Consider the following 13,822-nt stretch of genomic DNA (forward strand, 5'->3'; position numbering starts at 1 on the left):
TGGTAATTTGCCCCCCCCAATTGCGAATTCGCATTTTTAAAAACAATCATGCATTGCTTTTAAGGAATTGCAAATTTGCGATTCCTTAGAAGCAATCGCATTTTTGGAAATCGCTAAAAATAGCGATTTTTCCAAACATGATTGATGCATAGTAAAAAGGTATTTAGGAATCGCAAATGGCCGATTTTGCCGAATCGCACCGTTTGCCATTCCTAAATAGCTTGATGCATGTGGCCGTTAGAGTATATCCGTTTGTATCTCTTCCTTGAGTGACTTTACTACTTGTACATTTGCAATTTTTCTTTCTGTTTGTATCTCCTCCTTGTGTGGCTTTGCATCTTGTACATTTGCAATTGTTTCTGTGTGTATCTGTTATGAAACGCATGTAATCCTAAATCCTTATGTTTTTCAACTGGTTCTTATGTAAAGCGCTCTGACACCTTCGGGTAAAGTTCGCGCTATATAAAATCGCATTAAATAAAAAAAAAATATATATATATATATATATATATATATATATATACACTTTCCCCACATCCTGCGTCAACAGACGTCTCAGGTCAAGTGACCCTGATTGTAAAGGAGGAGTCGGGCAAAAGTGCCCTCCCTCCAGCTTACTTCCAGCACGCTGTCTCTCTCCTTTACACCAGTGAGGGCTTAGTGTCTTCGACACAACACAGCCCTTGCCTCCGGTCCAGCCATAGAATTAAATAAAGTCCAGCAGTTATAAATTGAAAAGATAACCTACAGAGGAGATAGATTCAAGCCCGTCAGAACCATGTGTCAATGTTGCACTACATATGGAAAACGGAGCAGCCATCTTTGAGTTCCCTTTTTCAAATTAACGGGATTTTAAAAACAATAAATGTTTGCATGTATGCTCGAAATTCCTCTCTCTGCGCATGTTTACATTGAATATTTCATGTATTTAAAAAATATACGTTTTTGGTACCAAATCGAGGAGTATCTGTATCTTATTTTCTTTTTAGAAATACATCTGCTTGCACTGAAATTGGTTTGAAAGGTCGTCAGGAACACTAAAATATGTGCATGGCGTTCGTTTTCAGGGTCAAAAAGTCCCATTCTATCGTCGCCATTGAAGGAAACGTCATATCCGGCGGGCTACGTCACCGCTAGCTATTGCTATCCTACCCCCTCTCTGTGCAGCAGTCGCCATTTTGTGAGCTGAAAGTGAAGGAAGGAGTTGTCCGAGAAGTGCAGAGAAACATAGACTGCCTAAGCGGCGGCAAAGGTGCGGTAAGCCGGGAGTCTGCTACCGATGGGTGGGCTCGAAGATATATGCTCATGCAGGAAAGAAGGGGCGGGGAGCAAGTAGAAGTACGCGGAAATTATAGGTGAACTGTTACCGACTGCGAGGGTAATGGTAAGATGAGATGGTGGAAACTGTGTTACATGTCTGTCATGTAGTAGAGCTGAGAAATAAGGACTCTCTGAGGTTGAGATCGCAGATGTTTGCGAGAAGGCGATGCGTGGGGGCTGACAAACGGCCCATTTAATGTGGAAATGAAATATGATTAGTTAGGTGTTTGTTATGCTGAAGGCTGACCAGCACAGAAATGCTTCTCATCCTCGGGTAGTTTTTTGGGTGGGGGCGAGCGGATCACCTGGGAAGAAGACCAAGCACATAAGGGGGCGAGGGGAGGGGAGCGATCCGAGGAGACAGATCCAGGGTGGAGGGGCGAAATTAGGGGCCTGAGAATGCAATTTGAGGTGAGATGGAGGACAAAGAAGGCGAAATGGAGGGGACATGGGAGTGGAAAGGGAGGCATGAGATAATGATCTAAGGACGTCGAGGGATGGAATAAGGGGTTTATTTACGAGTCGAATGTGAAGGAGGGCATTACCTGGCTACTTTAGGGACAGAATATGGTTGACTGGGCAAGAGTAATGTTGGAAGGAGGAAAAGGGTGGCATGAGAAGCTTAGGATCCCATCTCCCATAGAGGGTGGGGCTAAGATGGTCTGAATCTGTTAAATCGGTTCTTGATCTGGGTCCTCGTTGAATCACTATTGGTATCCTGGGACACAGGCAGTTTCTTCAGTTTGAACTGGAAAACAAGTATACAGCATACAAGTGTACAATTCGTTATTTTTTTTATTAAGATGCTACGTTCATATTTTTGCTCCTAACGCGTGCTCTCCTTTTGTCGGTGCATACCATTGGTTTAGTTGAAGCCACCCATCGTCCATACTATATTGTTTGCCGTTTTTAGCCTTCATGTCAAAATTCTTTACATTAACACGGTATCTCAAATATTTAAATGCAACATTTGCCTTTTATGTATGTATAGTCGGGTAGCCTGCTAATTTTATTTAATCGTTTAAACACACAGAACCCCTGAATAGGCGTGGTGGGGCCCCTGGATAAGAACAGCTGGTGCAGTGGAAAGGTGAGACTGGTTGTTAACGTGCAGCACTATTGCTAATTTTGTACGTGGTTATTTGCGATGGCTGTGATGCCATATGTTCGATTGCCCCATGTATCATGCACTTAGTTTATGCGCATGTTTAGGTGTCCAATGTCTCTTACGTACACCTTGCTGTCAATGTAGTATAAACATAGGTTTCACAATTTGCTCAGTTGTAAAAAGGGCGGTGTGGAGTAGGTGGTCTGTAAACCCAAAGCTAACATGTTTAGTTTCTACGAGTTTACTAGTTTCCTTGGTTTGTAATTAGTATCCACATATAAATTGCCTCTGATTCACTCGTTTAACTTGCACGCCATGAACGGCCCACACCCCCCTGATTCCCTGCCACTGATTGAGGGTAAAACCATTTAAGTGTTGCCAATACGATGATCGTTAATACGACAGTCTGCTTACCCATTGGTGTGTGACAGATTGGATTCGTTTATCTTAATATCCTGTTTATGGGTGGGAAATTATCGGGAGGGTGTATGTTTTTTCATAGGTTTTATGGCGTAGCTATTACAACAATATGCAATTTGATCTGTAGACCTTTTGATTACAAAAAAAATATTAAACATAGATTGACAATAGTCCTTATTTAACGGGGCTTTCAGCCAGCTCTCTTCATTTATTCTCTATCAATTTCATTCTCATTTTGCAGGGGCACCAAAGCACTTCACTTTGAGTGACTCTCTGCATTTTGCTCTTTCACACGGAGCCCATCCGCAACCGAGCCAATGTGCCAATTGTTTCCCCTTTGTTTATCCCTCTGATGTTGCCTTTGTGTTTAGTCTCATTTGACAGCACTGCACTTTCTACCAGATGTGAGCAGAGGCCACGTTCCGCACTTTGTCGGTTCCAGTCTCCTGCAAGTGCTGTTGGGAATTCATAAGCTGGGAATTCTTAACATGTTTGTTATGTAATCAATTTCACCAGTGGCTCTTTAATAAACTTTGCCCAGGAAGAAACCCAGGCTTTATCATGTTTAATGTGCATCTCTTGTAATACTTTATTGCCTTCTTTCCTTTCTTATTTTTTTCCCTGTCTTTCTTACTCAAATCACTCTTTACCTTTCATTCCCTCCTTTCCTTTTCATAAAGACACAGGCAGCCAGTGGCACATCCATTGCCGCCTTTGTGTATGTGGTAGAAAATACCTTTATTGATTTTACTAAAATTGTGTATGGCATCAATTACTTACAGGAGTTTTTAGTCACACTTCATCCATTTGTCTGCGTTGTCGTTCCCCTGTTTCCTCAACCCTCTTGAGGAAACCAATTAACGTTGCTAGTTTGGTACATGATGGTGAGCAAAAACTCGTGGGTAAACAGTTAAGAACAGCCTTGTGTGTGTGCAGTTAATATATTTTGAGTGCATTTAGGTGAATTTGTATTGATTTTCTCAGCTTGGAAAGTGTGAATTTGAAAAACTTGTTAGCAACACTAGCGGCATGGGGTGTGGTGTTGGTGCCAACACCTGTATCGATGGGCCTCAGACATGAAACACAGGCAGTGTTACTGAGGCGGTAGTTTTCCAAAGCAGTGTCGTAGACACCAGTAGGGTCTCATTTTCTCCAGAAGTTGAAGCCTGCAAAATTGTAGAAGTAGTCGTCCTCAGCTCGCAGCCAATCCACTCACTGCATTGTCTTTTTCAAAGGACTCTCTGCGCTGCATGCATGTAGCCGGAAAGAAGCAACGAGTCCTTTCCCTGGAGCGTTGTCTAATTGCCTGTACCGGTTTATTGTCCCATGGCTGTAGATCTTTTATTCAGCTCGAAGTGCTGCCCGCGGATTCAAAATCCAGTTTTGGAAACATGCGCCGCTTTCATACATTGTATTGGCATCGAGGTAAAGGGACACCCCCCAGCCCCAAGTGATCTCCCCGTTCCTGAGCACTTCTGGAAAAATCCATGTTGTGGTAAAGCACATCACCCAAAAAAAGTATGAAGAAGCGTGCTTACCAAACTGGCTGGCGCCCAATTCAATTGACCTTATGTTATGTACTGTGTGTGCACACGGTAATTAACAGGCCTATCCTGGTTTTTTTTTTTTTTTTAATTTCTTCTGCCTTGCCCCGGGCGATCCGATGTGTCCTTTTGCGCAAACTCTAACTTCCTATTCCGGTGTCATTTAAAGACGTGCTTCTTATGCAACTGTTGAGTACCTGTCTGAGTTTCACTCTAGGTTCTCTTAACACACGTCATTTTTTTGAAAATATATTTATTGCGGAAAATATAGAAGACACAATCCAGCATAACCTCTCAGAAAGACCGAGAGTACAGATTATCCACATGTAAGATTCAGGATTAGACACAGCCACATGGGCCCACATCCCGGAGGCTGGGCGGCGTCGGGTCAGTACATGCCACAAATTAATCATAGTAGTTTGTAAACAGTACGCATATATCATGGTAACCGCAGTTTTTTCATGTATGCTCTCTCCTATGTCTAACATGGAACCCTGCTCCCATCCATCCGGACAGATATACTTTTCAATAGAACACCGTCTAATACAGAAACAATAAACAAACCCCCCTGTGCGTGGCATCAATATTAAGATACGTGCAAAAGTCAGGTTATCCATTTAAGGCCCTAGAAGGTGCAGACATCATATTCAGAAGTAATCATTTGGGAATCAAAACAAATCACAGATATATACGATAGGGAACATTAGTGCGCGCACAGCAGGGCATTACTCTAGGCCAGGGCCCTCCAACCCGTCTCCTTCCCCATCCTCTTCGGATGCAGACCCCCAGGGGTGAACAATTCGGCACTGGTGGCATCTGAGTTATTATCCGGCAACCCTTCTGCATACATTATCCTCCAAGCAAGTAGGTCTTCCTGAAATTTGTCAGAGTGGCGCGTGCGCTGCATATGCGTCTCCTCAGCTAGGGACCACTCTCGAACATCCTTTAGCCAAAGGGATATCTCGGGAGCTCTCTGCCCCATCCAAGTTATAGCCATGCGCCGCCTTGCCAACACTAATAACAACTGCAGAAACTTAGAGGACAAATTCCTCTTTCTGGGCTTGGGTACCAGGGCCAAAAGACAATGGAGCGGATCTAGGGCAATCCGGAGGTTTGTAGCATGGCCAATATGGTCCACTACCTCTCCCCAAAAGCTACCAACCTGTGGTCACTCCCAAGCCAAATGGAAGAATCCAGCTCTCTCCGCCCCACATCTAGGGCAGTTGTCGCCTATCCGCAGAAATGCGATTCAGTGAGACCGGGGTCATGTAGGTGTGGTGAACGAAATTAAAGTGGATCAACTTAAACCGTGCATTACACAAGACTTTCCGGGTCAGGAGCCCAATACGCTGGCGTTTTCTCGGCTCCAGAGCCGTCCCCATGTCCGCCGCCCAGGACGGTGGTGCCGAATCCCTTCGCATGGCCGAGTACAGTTGGGAGATCAGCCGCTTTCCTCTACCACACGATAGGAGGATGTCTAGGGTGAGAGTCAGTGGAGGCGCCTCCGGGAACTGAGGCCATGTGGTCTTAGCCACCTCTTGGAGTCCCCTGTAGTAGGTATTGTCCCCTGCTCAAATCAAAGGATTCTGTGGCACGCTCAAGTCACAAAGGAGTCATCTGGGTAGAGGTCTGCTAGTCTCACATCCGCCGACCGCCATTCCCGGAAGGACACGTTCTCCTCCATCCAGAGCACCGGGGCCAAAATCCACACCGGCAGTTCCCTATGGAAGGGGGCCCGCCTCAACACCTTCTCCACAAATCGCTGCCAGACTCCCGCTGTGTGACGCACCACATAGGACAAGGCCTCGCCTGCTCCCCTTCCCTGCATCAAAGCCTCTCGTAAAGCCTTCTCGTTTGCTCTGCCCATCAGTAGTTGCAGCTCCCAGTTATCTTCATCTGCGAATCACCTCGCGGCTTGCAGGAGCTGTGCCGTATAGTAATAGAGTTATTTACAACAAGGGGTGGTGAGGGACAGAGTCTCTGAATTAAACAGAATACTCTCACCCAGTCAAGAGATCAGGGCTAGATCCAACACCGTTTTTTAGCTCACTGCACCATCCCAGTTTCAGAACCTGGCTGTATGCAAATTAGTCTGTTCCTGTCCCAGTGCATGATGGGAACAGGGCAAACCAAACTACAAAAGCCAATTCTTACACTGGGAAGGAAACAAGCTACCGGGGACCGGTTTCTGGCATTTCAGCCGTCTTCGGCCCGGCTTGCTTGAATCTGCGACCGGCCCTACCCTCCGCGTCCTCAGCTCTCATCTCCAATCACGTGTCGTGGCCGTGAGGTGCGTGACCGTCTTCTGCAAGGAGGCCACCTCCCCCTGTAGTTGGGTAATATTTCCGTCCGCAGCAGATTGACATCTATTGATAGTCTATCTGCCTCTCCAGAGCCGAGTGGGAGCCCTGTAAAGCCTTCAATATCTCTGCTCGAGAAAGGCTCCGCTGGCACATCCACACCCTCTTCCTGACCCGTCTGGCGCGTGATCCTCTGCGACGGCAGCCACGGGGTGGTATACTGTACAATGGTGTTGGGCCGCGAAGACCGTGAGGTCCTATCCTAGCGGGCCGCCATCAGGGGAAAGTCTCGCATCTCCTTCAGTGGATCGCAAAGGGTTCCCCTCAGCCACCGCCGGTCAGGCGCCCGCTGCTAGGTCGGTCTGCAGATCAGTGTCGGACACTATAGCTCACCTCCGGGTAGCTCCAGTCTGCTGCAATTCGGGGGGTGCCCGGGGTGGCCGGTATCCCAGGTGGGTCAAGCACGGGCGCCCACTCCCATCAGGGTAGCAGCGTCTGTAGAGGCAAGAGTCTGCCTTCCCAAAAAGCACCCAAGGAAGGACCAAGGCCCGCAGAATGGTGGGAAGCAACGTCCACTGGCACATACGCTCTCCACCGATCAGGAGGTGGGGACCCGGGTAATCAGGCTGGTGTATGAGGCAGGCCCCTCGCAGTGAGTGGGGTGCCCAGATCGCAGTCACTCGCCACACCCACCAGCACGATCCTTCGAGCTCCCAAGGCGCCCTCCAACAATGAGCGCCTGATGACAGTCCAGCACGGGCCAGCGGGCCTCCAGGCGATGGGTCCAAGCGCCACAGGGGAACAAGCGCCTCGGTGCAGGGGCAAGATGGCGGCTCAGTGGGGGAGGGGCGCCGATCTAATCGTGCGTATCTCCCAATGTCCTACACCCCCCCCCCCCCCAGCTGTCCCAGGCTTCAAGCTAGCCCCCCGGGGTCCCAGAAGTCGGAAGTGATCACTCCGCAGGGGCGCTCACCCGGCGGGAGGCTCCACTCCGAGGCAGCGCCTGGGGGAGGGCCGGACGCCGTGGCTCTCTTCCTCTGGATCAAGGCAGGCCAGGTCGCAGAGGCCGCCTGAAGGTCCGTCAGCTGCACACTATCGCCCTCAAGGTGGAGCCCCAGACGACAGCGGGCTCCGCCGATTCTCGATCAGACTCAGGGTCACCCGGGACCTCCGTAGGTGCGGATCGCCCCCGCAGCACCGCTCCGGCCTCGCGTAGTCCGGTGCAGCCCTCAGAGCGCCCGCACTACCTCCGGAACAGTTTGCCTATGTCCGCCAGCGGCCTCTTCGGAGCGAGGGTCCCCTCAATGCGAGAGGAGCTTCGGGTCCCCGAATCAGGGAAAAACAGCCCAAATAGGATATATATTCAGGATATCTGGGTCCTCAGGGCGGGAGCTGGAGGAGCTCACGTCCTGTCGGCCATGCTGCTTCGCCACGCCCCCCTTAACACACGTCTTTAACAGAATATTTTTTTTTGTCACGTGATTGGTTTGCAATTTTTTTTTTATTTATTTTTTTTTATTTTTTTTAACCAAACTACTGAAAATGTCCTTTTGGAATTTAATACATTTCTTTTGGAATAAAATGACATATTTGCAGAATACAGAGATCTGGGTTTTTTCTAACCAAAAATACCAGGTTTGGTAATGTTACCACCGCCGCAGAGCTTTTTAGAAGCAGAATATCTCTCCCCCCGCCCATGCACACAGGAAACTGAAAACCAGAATGCGCTTTATAACAAGTCTCCCGTGGAACATTTACTTCTTGTTAATGAGCTTGATTTCATAGCCCAACTCCCGCTTATCCATTGACTTGGGCTCGGTTCTCCAGCTCTTGACGTCCAGTTAATTAACAGCTGCGATGTTGGACTTTCCTTGCTCTCAAATTTAACTCCCCGGATTGTAGCTTCCCTAGATCGCTTGTTTCAGGGATTTAGTGCTGTGTGTTAGCAAGATCTTTGATTTTACTCCAGCATACAATTACACACACTTATAGGGACTTAACGCCGTTGTAGTTTTATTCTGTCCACTACAGCAAGCAGCCACCTCAGGCAAAACCAACCCACATTCCGCAGCCCGCAACCTCAGACAGTGGATTGACGACTGTGCCAACACCCTCGCCCCACTCAAGAAATCCTCCCAACAACCACGCCAGAAAAAGAGCCACCTGGTTCACAGATGAGCTGCAGACTTCCAAACGCGCATGCCAGAACCCAGAGCGTCCGCCTCCCGATCTGAGACCACCGACATCCTCTGCGGCGTCCCCCAGGGCTCGTCCCTCAGCCCAACGTCTACATGCCCCCCCTCGCACAAGTGGCCCGCCAACACGACCTAAACATCCTCTCCTACGCCGACGACACCCAGCACACTGCCAAAACCAACCTCCACGAGGGAATGAAGACCGTCGCCGACTGGATGAGGAACAGCCGTCTGAAGCTGAACTTGGACAAAACTGAGGTCCTCCTCCTCTGACCCACCCCCTCAGCCTGGGCAACGACACCCACCGACCATGCACGCAACCTAGGATTCATCCTAGACTCCCTATCCATGTCTAAACAGGACAACACAGTCTCCTCCACCTGCTACAACAACCCAGCGCATGTTCTACAAGTGGATCCCGACCGAAACAAGAACGGTGACGCAGGCCCTCATCAGCAGCCGACTGGACTACGGCAACGCACTCTACACAGGAATCCCAGCCAAACACCTACAATGACTACAGCGAATCCAAAACTCCTCCGCCCGACTGATCGTCAGCGCCCCCCGCCGCAGCCACAGCGCCCCCCGCCTGAAAGACCTGCGCTGGCTCCTCTTCGACAAGAGAATCACCTTAAAGCTTCTTACCCACGCACACAGAGCACTCCACAACGCCGGACCAGCCTACCTGAACAGCAGACTCTGCTTCTACACCCCCACCCGCCAGCCTCACCGCTGCCCCCTGCATCCAACGAACAACCTCCGGCGGCAGATCCTTCTCCTACCTCGCCGCCAAGACCCGGAACACCCTCCCTACCCACCTACGGCAGACTCGAGACCTACTCGCCTTCAGAAGACACCTCAAGACCTGGCTCTTCGAGCAGTAGCGGCACCCCTCCCCTCAGCACCATGAGACCCTCACAGGTGGGTAGCGCGCTTTACAAATACTCTGGATCAGCCCTCATTAGTTTAGCGTTAACCAAGCCTTGATTTTTTTTTAAATGAGATTAAAAATTGTCATTAGATTTTTGTACATGCATGGTCACCTGGAAATCACTGTCTTAAAGGCCTAGTGTTCTTTGCAATATCCTGGACCTCAATCCAGGACTGTGGTGTCCAAGACATCACTTTTTTCTTGTGTATTTGTCTAGCCAGCATAAATTCAAAGGATTCCTTTCCAGCAATGCCATTTCCATGTGTATCCAATATTTGAGTATCTCCGTAAACATTACAAGATTATTCTAAATTGAGTAGGGTGTTAATTTTAGAGATCTGTAAGCCCTATCCTCGATATGAACAGTAGCCCCAAGCACTACAGGTCTCCTGATTTCTTAAACTAGCTCAGGATTGTCCAGGCCGTATAGGTTTTGCAGTGTAGGCAGAATATTTCCAGATAATTAACATCGCTAAATTTTAAAGTGATTTGAAACCATTTTACTATTGTGCACAGCGTTATCTTTTTTGATTTCAAAATATTTTTATTACATTTTACAGGTAAGTACATTCGCTTTACAGTTACGGGGTACCAGCCAAGCTTGTTTGGTGATGCCTCTTTCCTTAATCTGTCCTAATCTTCTAGCAAGACATTGTAAAGGGATGCAGTCAAACATGTGCACAGCATTATCCAAACATTTTTTACTGGTGCTACTTAGCATTGGCAACCTAGGTGTTTGGCTTTGCCAATGCTCATTAGCAAATGACACTGTAAACATTGGTGACACTCTTAGACTTATTGCCTGAGGAATGGTGATAGACAAGTCACCAGTAACTCAATTTGGTGGGAGCAGTGTCTGCAGGGGGCGTATTTCAGAGTGGCTGAGCAAGTATGTGAGCCATTGTGCTGCAACTGCTTGGCAATGCTGTACGTAGTGCTGGCAGCAGTCAAAGTGGGCATCATGAGGTGTGTGCAGCGTCTATGGGTGCAGGCAAGATGTGTGATGAAGGAAATCCATTTCATATGAGTTTTTTGTGATCGACTATGAACCTAAAGCTGTTCAAGTATGATATCTAGTGGCAGTTATCTGTGACTGAAATCCTACCTGAAGCTTGTGCCTACAAGTACTAGACTCCAGACTGGCCGTGAGGTTAGTTGTAATTTTGAGAGTTGGACTTGCTTGACAAATGACTGGAGTCTAGAACATTGGTGGCTCCTTATATAAACTAGCTGGGGATTTTCTTCCAAGTTCAGGAAGCTGAGAACCGCAATATGTCTTTGCATCAAGCTAATGTGGTGTTTAAGATGGGGTTAGGAGCTCTGATGTGGACACAATCAAGCCCCACTGGAAGGGATTAAAGCAAGTTATTAGAACAAAAACATGGGCCTATTTAAGAAGTTTGTGAAGATTTGGAAAGGGCAAAGCTGTACTGAAGTCTGGTTGGTGGTTATATACTTCAACATCACAGAGGCTTTTTGGGATCCTGCAGTGAATATTTTCCCTGTTAATCTCATTGGGGCAGTACCCTCACACATGGTAATCAGCTGTGGTCAAACTGCTACTAAAAAAGCTATTTTGGATCCCTCTGAACTAAAAGTTATCTTTGCTACCAGTAAACTCAATCTTGGCTCCTATCTGGAGTAACAATGTCTGCTTGATGGCTTCCAGCATGGGTACAGAAGTGGCCTTAGCCCGGAGACTGCTTAAACTTCTGCTATAAATGACATACGTAATCAAGTAGAGGGTGGATACACCTCTTTTACCTAACTGCACCTTTTGATACCATATCTTCTACGAGGCTGGTTGGCCGTCTCGTAGAAATTGGGGGCATGGCCCCCGCTTTGATGTCTCTGTGCTCATTTCTTACGGATCGATCACAAAATTTAAAACGGGATCACTTCTATCTCACGCCACTCATACGTTTTGCGGAGTCCCACAGGGTTCATCGAGTCCAACCCTGTTTAACATCTTTCGCTCCTCTGGCCAATGTTATCCGATCTTTTGGGCTGGAGGCACTGGATACACATTTTTGAGTATTGCCAATAGCATTGAGGTGTCCGCTGCCAATGTTAAGAGCTGCATGCAGGCTTTGGCCTCCTGGATGGTAGACCACTACCTGCGACTCAATGGGGACAAAACAGAAGTCTTGGTATTTGGCAACAAACAATCTATATGGTCCCACTCCTGGTGGCCTGAAATGCTCGGCTCATGCCCCTGTCATTATTGACAGCTTTTTTTTTTTTAACCCCCAGATCAAAATAACTGTCTCTACCTGTTTTGGTGGTATCAGGATTCTGAGGAATATATTTCCCTGTCTCTCCTCTTCCTCCCGAAAGCAGGCTGTGGTGGCCATGGTTTTTTCCAGATTGGATTATTGTAATTCCCCTTTACCTGGATATCAATAAGGGTTTCTCCACAAATTGCAGCTTGTACAGAATGCAGCGACCCGACTTGTAATGGATCTTCCCGAATTCCACCCAGTCTCTGCTTCCCTTAGAAAAGAGAATTCTGTTCAATACCCTATGCCTCGTCCATAAGTCTCTGGCCAACACTGGCCCAAAGGCATTAAACGGCTCTTCCGACGGTATGCTCCTACCAAACATCTGCAATCGTCCATCAAAAACTGGTTGGTAGTTCCTATGTTCAGGAGAGCCAGGTTGGGTAGGGGGGGGGGGAGCTTTTTCTGTTGCTGCCTCAAAGCTCTTGAATTTTTCCCCCCTACCAATCTCTGGGCAAAACTCTCACCCTCTGTTTCGCAAGGCATTGAAAACATGGCTCTTAACTGCTAGGCCCTTTTTAGGTTTCGCCTGGCGTCCACTGCGCAGCAGTGTTCGTGCAGGCGAAATATTTTGAGCTTCAGTAGGGGGCTTTAACCCGCCTCTCTTCCATTGGCTAGCTCCATAAATGGAGGCTAGCCATTGGAAGAGATGGTTGTCAATCACTCTTTCCCGTCACGATGCGATTCGTGGGCGTTTCTGGGTCTAGTCCCGCCCCTTTTCTCTCCGTCATTCGGAGGTAGGCGTTTACTAATTTCCCCCACTACCGCCGCCCGCCGGACGAAATCGTCCTCGGGTGAGTGCTTGTTTCAACTTCTTAACTCCTCTGTACGACTGCATCGACAATGGTCACTTAATATTTGAAGTGGTTTTGTGCGGTTTCAAATTAGGGGATGTCTTTAAAATTTATTTGAAAATTAACCCTTTTGTGACATCCGGAGTATTCAAAACCAACACACGCAGATTATTAGTAGGCACACACTGGTGTATAAACAACAAATACAAAAGCTCGCAGGAAAATACAAAGACTACGTTAATGAAACAGATGTGCCTTTATAGTTAGTCTCCTCCCATACCACTGAGGCACCAACATGGCGGCCGGCGATGCAAAAGCCCCGTCCACTCGCAGAAGTCTAGCCCCAAGGAGTATGCAAAACCTGTTACTCTAGCAACCGAGGCCGCGCGCACCTAGGCAAAAACTTTCTCGGCCGCCTAAAAATGTCACACAGGACCTTGCACACCCCTGCACGCAGCGGGAAGATCCAGGCCTGGGAAATAAGCCCTGAAGAAGCTACTGAGGTGCATGAGAAGACTAGTTGTGGATGGAATGCTTCTTCGTCAGTGGTCCGGGGCGCACTCTGCGATGCAGCCGACAGGGAGGACAGTGGCGGGGGTCAGCAGGTTCTGCTTTGCGGGATATTTTCTGTGTGCAACAAAGCCGCGAGGTACAACTGACTGACAGCAGGCTGGTCTGGAGCCCCATCCTGTCCGAAAGACCCCCAGGTAAGTACCTGAAACCTGGTGGGAGTCTCCGGGATACGTTCAACAACCTCCATTACTACATGTTTGTTTCTTCGGGTGACAGCAGTAGAGCTACGATATGGTATTACTACAGAAGTCGGGCACATTAGTCATGCTCACGCTGCCCGGAGTGTAGCTGGACACACTTCTCTTGATCCCAGCATTGCACAGAGTAGCCCAGAACTCTCAAGTTGGCTAAATTCTTA

General features: G+C 48.1%; 1 protein-coding gene across 2 annotated transcripts in view; it reads left to right on the forward strand.

Moving 5' to 3' along the window:
• Window positions 1-1,113: 1,113 nt before the first annotated feature.
• Window positions 1,114-13,822, forward strand: part of LOC147689670 (serine/arginine-rich splicing factor 5-like) — a 35,365-nt gene continuing 22,656 nt past the window's right edge. The window contains exons 1-2 of one of the 2 annotated variants that reach the window (XM_086937133.1): window positions 1,114-1,252; window positions 2,354-2,410. The gene's annotated coding sequence lies outside the window, so the exon portion shown is untranslated. The remainder of the gene's footprint in view (window positions 1,253-2,353; window positions 2,411-13,822) is intronic. The other variant, XM_086937134.1, reaches the window with a different exon arrangement.

This window comes from Lissotriton vulgaris, chromosome 9 (genome assembly GCF_964263255.1).
Source record: "Lissotriton vulgaris chromosome 9, aLisVul1.2, whole genome shotgun sequence".
NCBI classification, from domain to species: Eukaryota; Metazoa; Chordata; class Amphibia; order Caudata; family Salamandridae; genus Lissotriton; species Lissotriton vulgaris.